Raw genomic sequence first — 13833 nt, 5'->3', positions numbered from 1 at the left:
AGACTCATCAAGCCGGATGCGGGGATTGAACCGTCAACCTTCTGGTGATAAATTAATTCCTCTAACCTTTAGGCCATCACTACTCACCTACAGGAATGTATTTAATCTGTCATCAATTTTGTGCCAAGCCATCTCCTTCACCTTGTTAATTGTAGTAGTATTGGCCTTTTTGGTGAAAACCCGTTTATTTTCTTCATATAGTTTCATTAGCAGGTTTGTTCTGCTGTGGAGAAGAACACTGCTCCAGTTTTCTCTTCTTTTCGTGATATAGTATCGTCTTTTCTACAATCAACTGTTTTGGGCTGCTTATATACTCTGTGCATGCACACACTTCAAGCTTATTCCAGCCTGGTTAGACTTAGCGCTGACTAGAGGCAGCTAAACTGCGTTAGTGGAACGGCTTGAGCCTCAAGTTAAAGTTGACGTTAATTCTAGTCAGGCTTTTTCAAGTAAGCGCAGCTTTCTTTAGCTGTGTTGATGGAACACCCCTCTGGTTGTGGACAAACTATAACTAAGTATAACTATAACTATCTAACACTCAGTGACCGTTATGTGCCTTATTAAAATCCAAACCTCTTCCATTACTCTCTCCTATCTCTTGCTGTGTAGTATTATGCTTGTTTACATGTGTTTATGTAAGTGTTTATTGTTGTTTTTGTTGTTATTATTTCCCCCTCTCCTTCTCATTATATGTTGTATTATTATATCATATATGACATCTAGTGACAGCAGAGGCAAATACACACACACACACTCACACACACACTCTCACACTCACACAACTCAAAGCAAGTTTTTACCAGGATACATTTCACCAATAATCTTGAATCATGGCTTAACTTAAATTCCTAAACTGGAATTTACGTGGGACTGTCTCCCAAACTAAAGAGATTAAAATATTTATTTTCTTAAATAAACTAAATCCAGATATCTGCCTACTTCACCAGAATTCAGTCAAGTTTTCTCTGCTCCCTATAACTCAAGACAAAGAGGTATATCCATACTGATTCACAAGAGAGTCCCCCTAATCTCCACCATCATTGACCCAGATGGCAGATTCATCATTTCAAATCATCAATAAACAATACCAGTCCAACCATAGCAAATATCTACGAACTCGACACACATGACCCCTTCTTCTTTCATAGATTCTTCACTTTATGTAGTTTCACAGAATCCAAAATTATCATTGGAGGTGATTTTAACACAGTTCTCAACCCAGCAACAGACCGAACCGGAACAGCAAACAGAAAATGGAAATCCACAGAGACAATAAAACAGTATACGGAAGAGTTTGGAATTGACGACAAATGGTGACTAAATAATCCAACAGCAAAAGAATTTTCATATTTCTCACCACTACGTCATTTATTCTCTTATATAGACTTTTTCCTAACTAGTAAATTGATCATACAGGGCATAACTGACACCTCAATCCACTCAATTATAATAAGTGATCATGCTCCTATCTCATTACATCTACACAGTAAACAATTCCATAAACAACCCTCCAGATGGCACTTCAGCACCTCTTTGCTTAAAGACCCAGACTTTGGCAGGTTTTTAAGTAAAATGTGGGCATCCTTCATGGACATAAATGACTCTCCAAATAACTCACCGACAATAATCGGGGAAACTGCAAAAACAGTCATCAGTAAATTGGACATGCTACGGTAAGCGTATTGTGTCATTTCTGGTTGCCTGATATGTTTTTGCTGCTCCCAGCTCAGTTACCTTTGCTATATTTCTCACTACTGTGGATAAATACCTGCTGTATATTTAAACGTACACTACGACTTTACTCACTAATCCCACAGTTATCTTCAGCTCAGCAGTTAGCTCATAGCTAAACTTGGCGAAACAGTTGGCTTCTCTCTCTCCCTCTCGTCCTCCTGCTCTCTCTTGTTCGGTGTGTCAAATGTTTAGTTATTCCTCTGCCTCCTTTAGTGAAAACAGTACATGTAATAAATGTAGTTTATTTGCAGTGTTGGAGGCGAGGCTTAGTGAATTCAAAGTGCGGCTCCACACCATGGAAAACCAATCAGGAAGGAAGATAATAAAATATAAGAGATTAGCTCCATGGTATAACTACGAAACCCGCAAATTAAAGCAAACATCATGAAAATTTGAAAGGATCTGGCGTTCCACCAAACTGGAAGAATCTTGCTTAGTCTGGGAGGATAGTCTTAAAACATATAGGAAGGCCCTCTGTAATGCCAGAGCTACCTATTACTCAGCATTAATAGAAGAGAATAAAAACAATCCTAGGTTCCTTTTCAGCACTTTGGCCAGGCTGACAAAGAGTCATAACTCTATTGATCTATGTATTCCTATAGCTCTCAGTAGTAATGACTTCATGAGCTTCTTTAATGATAAAATTCTAAGTATTAGAGACAAAATTCATCACCTCCTGCCCTCAACAGGCACCGATTTCTCCCCAAACACAGGCACCTTAGAAACAGCTGTACATCCTGACATATATTTGGACTGTTTTTCTCCAGTCGACTTTTCTGAACTAACTTCAATGATTTGTTCAGCTAAACCATCAACCTGTCTCTTAGACCTCATCCCAACTAGGTTGCTTAAGGAAGCCTTACCCTTAGTTAGCACTTCTTTACTAGGTATGATCAATCTGTCTTAAGTAACAGGCTATGTACCACAGTCTTTTAAAGTAGCTGTAATTGAACCTCTTCTTAAGAAGCCTACTCTTGATTCAGGTGTTTTAGCTAATTATAGACCTCTTACAATGTCTCTCCCTTTCAAAAGAAGGATTTGGGCATTTGGATCAAGCTCTGGGATGTGACTTTCCACAGATTTCAGATGAGGATAATAACGATAAACTTTATTTTATAGCACTTTTCTTAACAAAGTGCTTTACAAAAGAAAAGAAAATCAACAAGGCTGAAAAAAATAAAGCAAAGAGGAGCACAGAACACAGAGGTAAAGGCAGAAGTAGAGTAACAATAGAAGATGCACAATAATAGTAACAATAAAACAATAAAATGCACAGAAGTAAAAATAATAAATAAATAAATAAATAAAAAGAATATGATCAATTAATAGGTGCAAAATCAGTAAATAAAACATATCAAAAATTTCCAAAAGCTTTCCCAAAGAAAACAAGTTTTAAGAAGACTTTGAAAAGAAGCTAGAGACTTTGTGTGTCTGAGTTCAGTAGGCAAGGAGTTCCAGAGTGTGGGAGCTCTAACAGCAAAAGCCTGATCACCCTTTGTCACAAGCTGCGACTAGGGAGTGACCAACAGGGCTCCATCTGAGGATCTTAAGGGTCGAGGGGGCATACACCAGGTCAATAATGCAGATATGGAACAAGGAGCAAGGCTGTTTAAAGCCTTAAAGGTGAGTAATGAAATTTTAAAATCAATGCAAAAGCTAACTTGGAGCCAGTGTTGGGAGGCAAGCACAGGGGTAATGCGGTCATACCTTTTTGTCAGAGTAATGAGACGAGCAGCAGTATTTTGGACCAACTGGAGACGGTGAAGAGAGCCCTGGCTGATACCTGAATAAATGAATAAAGTGCGTTGCAGTAGTCAAGCCAAGAATATATAAAAGCATGTATAATTTTTGGAGGATCGGCATAAGATAAAAATGACCTAATTTTAGAGATGATCTTCAGCTGGAAGAAACACAACTTGACAACATTTTTGACTTGGTTATCAAAACAGAGGTTGGAATCAAATATTTCCCCCAGATTCCTAGCAGCCTGTGTAACTTTTCTTTGACAGATCGCCAAGGTTTGCTCCAATAGAGCTGACAGAATGTGGGGGACCGAACAGAATGACCTCAGACTTGTCATCATTAAATTTAAGAAAATTTTGGGACATCCAGGATTTAATGTCAGAGAGGCAAGATTTAAGTTTGACTAGGCTGCTCGGATCTCAGGGTTTTAATGGTATAACTACGTGTCATCAGCGATAAAGCACATCATGATTCTGAAGTTGGCCAAGGGGCAACATGTATAAGGAGAACATAAGGGGCCAAGAACTGATCCTTAAGGGACCCCACAATTCAACTGAGCTGTTGTGGAGGTGGAGATACCCAGAGCGATAGAAAAATTTCTATTGAAGAGGTATGTTCGTAATAAAGTAAGAGCCGGGTCCTTGATGCCAACCCAAGTCTCTAGGCGATTTAGCTGACAGTGTTGGCTGACAGTGTTGAATGCAACAGTTTAATCTAAAAGGACTGAATTCAAGCAGTCACCTCTGTCTGCAGCTAGAAGTAGGTCATTAGTTACCTAAACAAGAGCTGTCTCAGTACTGTGAAGTCCTCTGGTTAAAAACATTGATGCCATTCATAAAACAAATCAATTGAGATGAAATTACTTTCTGCAGAACCTTGGATAAAAAAGACAATTTGGAGATGGGCCTGTAGTTGCTTGAGGACAGAGGGTCCAAATTGGGTTTTTTAAGCAGAGGGTGGACAATGGCGTGACATGGCCTTGCTAATAAAATGAGCAAGAAATCTGTCAGAGAGATCAACATCCGGTTCAGGAGAAGAGGTGGAGGTATCATCAATAACAGAGTTAATTAATGTAAGGAGAACTTTAGGATTATGGTTGTTTCTGGAGATAAAGTCTGAAAAATAAGCTGATCTGGCATCCTTAACTGCATTCTGGTAGGTTAATATTAGATTTTTAGGTTGATAAGCACTGATTCTGACTTGTTGGCCTTCCACTGTCATTTGGAAGTCTTAGTGCTCGAGTGTGGTCATTGAGTCAGGGGAGGTCATGATTTTTGTGTCCTTGTTTTAAATGGTGCAATATGATCTAGGATGGATAGGCACTGATCATTAAAATAATTTAAAAGAGCATTAGGGTTAAGAGGAGATAAAAACAAATTAAAAGATGAAGAATTAAAAGCATCACAGACTTTGGTGGCAGAGCCAGCATTGTGACGACCCTCTCTCACAGACTCTTTGTCCTCTGCCTGCAGGAGCCTGGTGGGCGGAGTTGGGTCGTCAGGAAGATTCAGCTCACCTGGACTGCCCAGCTTCAGTATAAGCTGGAGACAGTCAGTTATTTGCCCTCTCCCCTCTGGTTTCCACCATGTTGGTTTTTGGTTTTGTTTAGTTTCATTTATTTTTAAGTTATTTACAATTAATCTATTTTTATTTAAAACTCATGTGTGGTCTCTCCTCCTTTGTCCAGCCTTGAGCTGGGTTGTGACAAATTGGGGGCTTGTCCGGGATCAAATGAACTATTTTGGTAAGATGAAACCTAGCCTTTGTGGTAATTTGGCCCACTTTTGTTTTTGCTACCTCATGTGATGATGGGGGTTTGTCAATTTGTTTGTAGGCATTGGGTTTTTGGAAAGAGTTTGCCTACCTGGCTACCAATTTGGGAAGTATCACACATGAGTTTTGTTCTGTTTTGGGGGAGAGCAAATTTGTAGTCCTTTGTCCCTTTTTTGTTTTGTTTGCTTGAAATTTAGTAAGTGCTTATCCATCGTGCATTTTGGTTTAAGATGTCCATTGTTACTGGAGTTTTTCCCACTAGGTTTTGGTAACACACTCTGGCCATTAGTTTGATTTAGCTTGACCTCTTAAAGTGGAGGAGAAAGTGGGTAGAGCTATATGCTCGGGATCACATCCGTGGCTTTCTGGGGGTAACTGCATAGCAGGTGCTTACTGGACCCACTGGTTTACAGTGAATAAATACTATATTAAGCTTATGTAGTTGTATTTGTGAGCCTAGAATGGGAAAGCTCCAGTTTGTTTGTGTGGACGACCTTTTGGTTTTGCTGATGCACATTTGGAATCAGCACTTTAGTTTTGTGTTTTGTATCAGGTTTGTTTAATGGAAAGGGTTTGTTACCTTCCTGTTTGTGTCGTGTAGTCAGGGATTGGGCCTTGATGCTGACACTCACCTGGTGCATTGTCTTTGGCGCTGCAGAGTCAGGGAGTTGGCCTTGACACGTGTCATTTTTGTAAGGGATTTAGTGTGTCAAAGCATGTGCCTTAATTTTGGTAGCTGAAGGACATCTGTATAAGGAATCTTGTTAGAGACACATGGTAGCAGAATTGACTGTGTCAAATTTGTTAGGATGTCATCAAGAGTTTAGCAGTGTTCATTGGTTAGGCTAGGTGTTTTATTATTTTACGACTGTGTTACTTTATCTTTTTATTACTTTATTACCCTCTCTCTGTCTAATTCCTACTAGGACATACTGTATTTAAGCTGAGACTGTTTTGTTCTAGAGAATGGCTGTGTGCCCTTCTCCATGCTGGCATGTACGAGTAAAGAGAAAGATTCATCACTCTGTGTTTTAATTCTTCAGAGAACTTCAATGCTTAAGAAATTCTCCTACATTTTGTACAGTACTATCCCACATGGCTTTTGCTCTGTCCTATCTCTGCTTATGCCATTATTCTTGTCTCCTTCTTAGTCTTAAAGATGCTTCCTCCGGTACCAAGGTTGCAGACATCTGAGCTTCGACAAGGTGAAATTCACGGTATAGGGGGAATTCTGTGTCAGAGATTGATGGGATATGTACTTTTGTCTTTAGTATTGTGTGTATTTCAACTGTTTAGCTAAAAGGGATAATGAACTTGGTGGCTCATATTGGAATGCCAGTTTTAACTGTATTAACCTTGTTTGTTTAGTTTCAGAGTTTGTGGTGGAACCACAGCTTTATGAGGTGTGGTGTGACGACCCTCTCTAGACAGACTCTTTGTCCTCTGCCTGCAGGAGCCTGGTGGGTGGAGTTGGGTCATCAGGAAGATTCAGCTCACCTGGACTGCCCAGCTTCTATATAAGCTGGAGGCAGTCAGTTATCTGCCCTCTCCCCTCTGGCTTCTACCATGTTGGTTTTTGGTTTTGTTTAGTTTCATTTATCTTTAACTTATTTATATAGAGTAAAGAAGGAGAACCAGTGATTAAGAAACTAAAAACTTAAAAGAAGTTAAAATTGCCAAAAGTAACAGGATCGTATTTAAGATCTGACTTATAAAATACAGCAAGACCACCTCCTCTTCCAGAGGGCCTAGGATTATTAAAATAAGCAAATCCAACCTCATTCAGAGGAATGGCGTCCCCCTGAGACAGCCATGTCTCAGTGATCATAAAACAGCCCAGACTATTTGAGACAATAAAAACACTGATGATTAAAGATTTATTACTGATTGATCTTACATATAGGAGACCAGTTTTTGGTGAGAGAGCAGTGGGGGAGACAATGGGGGTACAGTCAATAGGAAGTAAATTGCCCATATTTGCTCTCCCATGGGGCTTTCTAGAAAGTGAGAGGTGCTCTGTCCCAGAAGCTGCCAACCTTCAGTTGCTCGCTGTCTATGTGGTCTGCAATTTACAATAACAGGGAAGGGGTGAACAGAAGAGCATTTTTGGCATGCTTGGGCTTGCATACATGAGGGGCCCTTGCACATTCAGTGGACAGTGGTGAGAGCTGGGTTGGTAGTTTTGAGTGGACTAGGGGGAATATAGGCAGCAGGATATAGGTCAGTTTTAATATTGATCTGCAAATCAAGATGGGGAAGTCCGGCTTTACTTGCCGAAGCTACAATAACAGTGGCATGGCGTCAGACTGCAAGACTGGATAGATGGCAGGCAAACTTTGTGGCCAGGACTAAAATTCCCTTCTTGTTGAGGTGGAGATTATCACGTTTGTAAAGATCAGTCATCTTCCAGAATGAGTCGAAGTGGCTAATATATCCATAGCTACATGCTCAGTAAAAGTTACATTACCACCGATCAGCACTGTAGAAACGACTGAACATCTGAGCTCCTTTGAAGGATCAGGATTAAACCTGAAAATATGCAAATTTTGCCGAGGCTTTCAATCGTCACCACTAGGATTTCATAATGCTTCTGAAGCTGAATTGATTGCCTGCACCTGATGTCATTCATGCCCGCATGTACACTCTTGTTGTGGGCAGATGGGTGATTCTCAATGATGGCAGGGATATGAGTGAGAATATTAAGGACTTTTGCACCTGAGAATGAGTATGTAATGCCATTTAGGATAGCGACTAACCATGGAGTCACCCATGAGGATATATTCTGGAGGTGGAAAGAGGAGACTGCTAGCTTTTGACCAGTTGTCAAGATCTTCCAGCTGGTATTGGCTTCCAGATTCAGCGGCACTGATGAATGTACGACCACTATTCACTCACTATTAACGATTGTGCAGATAATGGAGGTGAAAATGACAGGAGGAATTGATTTCAGAGGTCTCTCCTCCACTGTAGAGTGTTGTAGGCAGTCTGGCTTTAGATGATCTGTGTGGCCGAAAACAGACAGAGAAAGACCTCAGCAGCAGTGTTGAATTGTGAACGATGGTTTGTTTCTCTCTCGTTTATTGTGTGGTAGCTGTAGCAGTAAGGCAAAAACAACCAGCACCAAATGAGATGTTTTTGGAAGCAACACTTACCGGCAACGGGCCCAAACAGGCCCGGCTGTGGTGAATCAGCTATACGGTTTTTCTCATGTGCTTTAGACAGTTCCTTCTGGTTTAATTCAGGATCCCTTCAGTGTTCGTCCATCAGGGGATTTTTGTTGTTGGGAGCCACAAACTATTTGTAGAGGTTTCCCCCACACAACAATGACGAATGATATAAGGCTGACTTCGTCTGTATGGTTTCACTGCCACTGTGTATCAAAATAGTTAAAATCCAGGCATACGATGAATAAAATCCTTTATCCTTTACACTCGCTGCATTTCACAGTTACTTTACAGTTCTTGGCTAAATGGGACATTGGCGCACAACACCTGTAGCATAACTCATTTTCACAGGATATGCTACATGCTCTGAATCCATGGCACTTCCTTAATGGGTGTGGTTTACGATGGACAGTTGTTCCCTGGATTCTCAACTTGTTTGGGAGAGATGTTTGTGTCATGTTCAATGTCTAAAGAGATGTCTGTCTTGTGAACTGATACTGGGATTCTCTCTGTCCGATTGACTGCTTTATCTCTTGCAGGAAGACTGGTATTGCTAGGGAGAGCAAAGCTTGAGTCATTCCGGGTGTGTGCTTCATAGCAGATAAATCCAGTGAAAAAGGAGAATGGGGGAAAGAGCTCATTATTTCTGAACCTAGAGCCTTGAGATATCCATTTCTCCTGTCGGGCATGTGGAAGTTTCTCCACCATGAGCAGTGTCCAGGAAGGTCAACCCAGGTAGGTATCCATCCTCCTTCGCAGACTGAAACTCCATAAGGAGGTCTCCTAGCTCCCTAAGTTTGATATGGTCCTTATTGGACCACAACCGACCTTACTGAAACTCCATAAGGAGGTCTCCTAGCTCCCTAAGTTTGATATGGTCCTTACTGGAGATCCTAGAAAACATATCCAGTTTCTTGAAAAGAGCATCTTCAATTACTCCATAACACTTACTCAGTCTATCCCATGCTTTCGTCAATGCTACCTCAGGATTATTGACATGCGCCAAATGAATTCTCCTGACATGGTGGGATGACTCCTTGCCTAGCCACTTGGTCAAGAGGACCGATTCTTCGCTGGCTGAAAGGTCAAGACCTCTGATGGCATTGAGGAAGGAAGACTGCCACGTCCTAAAACTCTCAGGTTGGTCATCAAACTGGTTTAGCCTTGTAGTCACTAGCTCCTGACATGCTAAGTACTTAACAAAGTCTGTCATCACAGGGGTCTTAACTGGGTCAGCTGATAGGTCTTGTTGGCATAAGAAAATGGTTTGGAGGGCATCAAATCAAAAGATGGGGCATGCTCAAGTTTGACAGGTTTCTGGGTAGAGGGGTTAGTTTGAAATACCCCATATGCAGTTCCCCATGTGACTAGGCTGTCGTCAGGTTGGATGGGTGAAGGTGCAGGGACATCATGACATGAGTCTACATGTAACTCAATCTTTTGTTTTTTTTCATATGCTCTTGTACGATCATCAATCTCTCTCTCTAAAGACATCTTGCTGCGAGGTGCTCTAACTTGTTCTTCAGTTGCCTCCAAGATCTCTGCCTGTGCATTGGCAGCAGCTGCCTCTCTCTGGAGTTCCAAAGCTCCCAGTTCAGCATCCAGTCTTGCCTTCTCCAGAAGCGCCTGTGCATCCTCTGTTCTCTGTTTTGCCTCTCTCTCAGCCTGCTTGTGTTTCAGTTTGGCCTCTCTCTCAGCCTGCTCAAATTTCATCTTAGCCTCTCTCTCAGCTTGCTCCAGTTTTAGCTTAGCTTCTCTCTCAAACGCAAATGACGCACGTACATGTGCTGCCTCTGCCCTTACACAGGCCCTTGCTGCACTGGCGGAAGATGCAGAAGTGCAGTCGCTGTTTGTGCTGACTTTAGAGGTTCTGTCATTCTCTTCGGTTGGATCCATGATGCAGTTTTATGTGCTGTGTCTGATCTGTTGCAGTGGTTGACTTTGCACCAGCTGGTCGCTTGCCTTTTTACTGTACTTATCCCTCTAATGGTGTTTCCTAACTAAAATTAGACAGCCAGCCTAACTCTATAAGAATTCCTCAATAAGCAACACCATAGTCAGGACATAGCCTTCCAGGTTTAATACAGACTCTTGCAGAACATGTTGACAAGTAAAAGAGTGAAACTGAAACAACAGAAACATACACTGAGTTACTTGTATACAAATAGTAAATGTATAGACATATGTTTGTTAAAGCACTCCATATAAAGCCAGGATTACACAGACTGTGCTCAAAATATACTAAATGTAAACTATATGCTTCTGAGGCAGTATGTACTGAACATTGCATATAGCATGAGCACCAATCAGCTAGTATCTAGCATTAATTTAATGCAAACATAAAAACATCCTATCAACAACATATATTCTTCAACACTGAAAGATAACCTTGCAAACACTAAAAAATCACTCACAGGCAATGCTCACGATGAGACAAATCAAAGGATTATAATAGATGTTAGAACACCACATTGATCTGCTGAGATCTCCCCTGCAACTGTAAAATGCTGTCCTGCTTCCTGTTTATACTACAGCAATACTACATTTAAACAGAGAGTGGTGCTAAAGTGAACCTAAACATTACACCAACTTTCTGAAGGGCAGAAGAACCTCAATAATAAACAGAAAGTAAAATTATCACTTTTCTGACAATGTCAGCAAATACTGAAAATGTATAAGCTTCATCAAAGTGGAATTTATGGCTGAGTTGTTGTATTAGATTGCATTGGATTGCACAGTTGTTCCTAATAAAGTGCTGCTAAATGTAGATTTTTGCTTGATACTTGCTTTATACTTCTTTATTTTTACCTGCAGTAACCTTTGATTTTGTATAGAGTTTAACTAAACTGTTACTTTATTGCCAACTAAGTGATCTTTTTGTCATTAGAAGTGATGGCCAAGTGACATTTAGTTTCAAAGGGAGTACCTGATAGGATCTTTTTTTCAACAATTCCAGTGCAGTTGTAGAATAGCTGCAGCTGATCTTGTGGGTCTGTTCATTGAGAGCCCACAACAGAAGAATTTTGGTTATTTGTTTACATTTCATTAGTTGATAAATTTATGAAAACATTGTGAAGTGTTGCTACACCTACTGAGTCACCATCCTTAGCACCAGCTGCACAACATTTTCTAGGTTGTGTGTTCTTGCTGAACCAGTTTCTCATGCCAATAATCAAAGGAATCCCAGGATGGTATGGTGATTTTTACGTCAGCCAGTCAGACCGTAGGGGAACTGAATTTAAAAAAAACACTCCTGAAAAAATAGGTGAGTCTCACTCACATCACTCAAAATCTCGCTGTCACAGTGGTGAGCCACTAGAGGGTGCACATACCCTGTAATCAGCATCTTTGAACAAGACTTGAACAAGACATATACACAGTGTTGTGTTGTTGTGTAAATGATGCATGGCAGAATTTTTCTCTTGTTTCTCTCTTCCAGCATTTGTATAAAATGCTTGACTCAAAGTATCCCACAGTTTCCTACAACAGTATGGCAACAATGTAGCAGGTTCTGCACACTGGAGCTTTAGAAACCCAGTCCAGCCCTCACTCTAAGAATAAGAATCAATCTGCCCATGGTGAACAGCACAGGACTTTTCCGGTGGCTAATTCTCTTTTTCCTAGAGTCATCCCTGCTGCACAGATCCCCTCTACCTTGCTGGCCTGAATACAAGAGACAAAGCAGTTGCTCAATTTAACAATAGGTCTCTCTCATGCAAGTATAATTTTGTCTTTAAGGGGGTGTTGTTTCTGGGTCCATGGAACAACCAAGCAGAACTGATTTCTGTAGATTTGACTTACACACCATTTATTATTACACTTCACTCAAAGAGAAACACTTAAAACCTGCATAAGTAAATATGAACCCTTCTAATTTGACTTAAAAAAATTAACAATAGGAGGACTTACTTTGACTACAACTGAATGAATGTAAACTTGACATCAAATTTCAATACTTCAATGATCAAGTATATGTAATAAAATATTAACCTCTCATTTAATATTTCAGTTATATACATGAACACTGTTTCATTATTGAAGTGAAGTGTGTGAATAAATCACACTTCCATTTTTCTTGTTGAAAATTGCACTAGTATTACAAGAAAGACGTAGTAAGACTAATGCAAGACTTTCTTATAAGATTAAAGTTTTTGAAACATCTTTTAACTCTTGATTTTATTTCTTGCGAAGGACCACAGATCTCTGGAGACAATATCCATTTCACTAATGGAAGTGTTTAATTCAACAAGTCCTACATATTAAGCAACAATATACATTGTATTGCCTATTGTAAGGTTCCCATCATTTCAGTTTATAATATGCTGTTGTGCATACATACACTTTTGCAATGAATTAATTTTACCACAAAGTAATTGCCATATGGTGAACCTGGGGTTATTACCGCTAGCTAGGTGGAGCAAGTTGGCACTAGCTTGCCAGTTACAATGATAGTTATCTTTAAATTAAACAGATGTAAGGTTTGCCTGACTGCATTGATATGTATGTATGTATGTGTGTGTAAGATTTAATGTTATAGTGTTTTGTGGTTTGTATTTTCTTTGTTTTGTTCGTTTTCCTCTAGCAGCTAATAACGATTATTTTCAGTTTGTTTATAACGGTTAGTAACGTTTATTTTCAGTTCCAGTTTATAACGGTTCATAACGTTTATTTTCAGTTGTTTACAACGGTTATAGAATGTAGTCAGAGCCAGAGCCCGAACAGCTGATAAGCAGCATTATTGTTTACCGTTGTCAAGACAACCAGGCAGCTCACGTTGTAATATGTCACGTGTAAACAGAGAGGATGAATGAGGGAGATTATATTGTAATGCAAATGTTGCGTGATTGAAGTTATGAGGGAATTAGATCATTGTTTTATACCTGAAATGATAAGAATTGTAAATAATAGACTGATATAGTACTTTCAATGCTCTGTTATAGAATTGATCATTTTTAATAGCCTATTTTATTTATACATATATATATAGTGATTCTGTTAGCCTATTCAAAGTTTGTACATGATTACTGTATTTTGAAATATTGAATTTTTATATTATATTGTTATTGTTTTGCATTGTTGTTCTATTGTTCCAACTAATTTAAGTTGGCAGTTAATGTTAAGAGTAAAGCCACTGAAGATCAGCCGACTCACAAAGTGTCAATTTGTTCTTTCAGGTGGGTAAATGTCATAATAAATTATTTTTCTAAAATATGTCACCCCTTGAGTGAGCTTCCACTCTATGGGTGTAACATGAGCAGAAAAAGAAGAATATCAGAAAATAAGACTAAAACCTACAACAGCAGAAAAAAACAACCAAACAAAATCTATATAAATAAAAGGAAAATTAGCACAGGTTAGATTTTCAATTCTGACTTTCATTTTAAGTTTTACATTTTATTGGATTGAGGAAAAGGCAATG

The 13833-nt window shown here is 39.6% G+C and overlaps 1 long non-coding RNA gene across 2 annotated transcripts; it reads left to right on the top strand.

The window, feature by feature from the left end:
- The first annotated feature begins 5035 nt into the window (after positions 1 to 5035).
- Positions 5036 to 13369, top strand: LOC121889204. 2 transcript variants are annotated; one of them, XR_006093464.1, is made up of 6 exons: positions 5036 to 5221; positions 6402 to 6455; positions 6619 to 6710; positions 8954 to 9149; positions 9402 to 9554; positions 9905 to 13369. It is a non-coding gene; the product is annotated as an uncharacterized LOC121889204 (long non-coding RNA). The 2 variants fall into 2 exon arrangements; XR_006093463.1 differs by having other exon boundaries at positions 6619 to 6818.
- The last annotated feature ends 464 nt before the right edge of the window (positions 13370 to 13833 follow it).

The sequence above is a fragment of the Thunnus maccoyii genome, chromosome 3 (assembly GCF_910596095.1).
Source record: "Thunnus maccoyii chromosome 3, fThuMac1.1, whole genome shotgun sequence".
Classification (NCBI taxonomy): domain Eukaryota; kingdom Metazoa; phylum Chordata; class Actinopteri; order Scombriformes; family Scombridae; genus Thunnus; species Thunnus maccoyii.
This window is presented reverse-complemented; position numbering and strand designations above follow the sequence as displayed.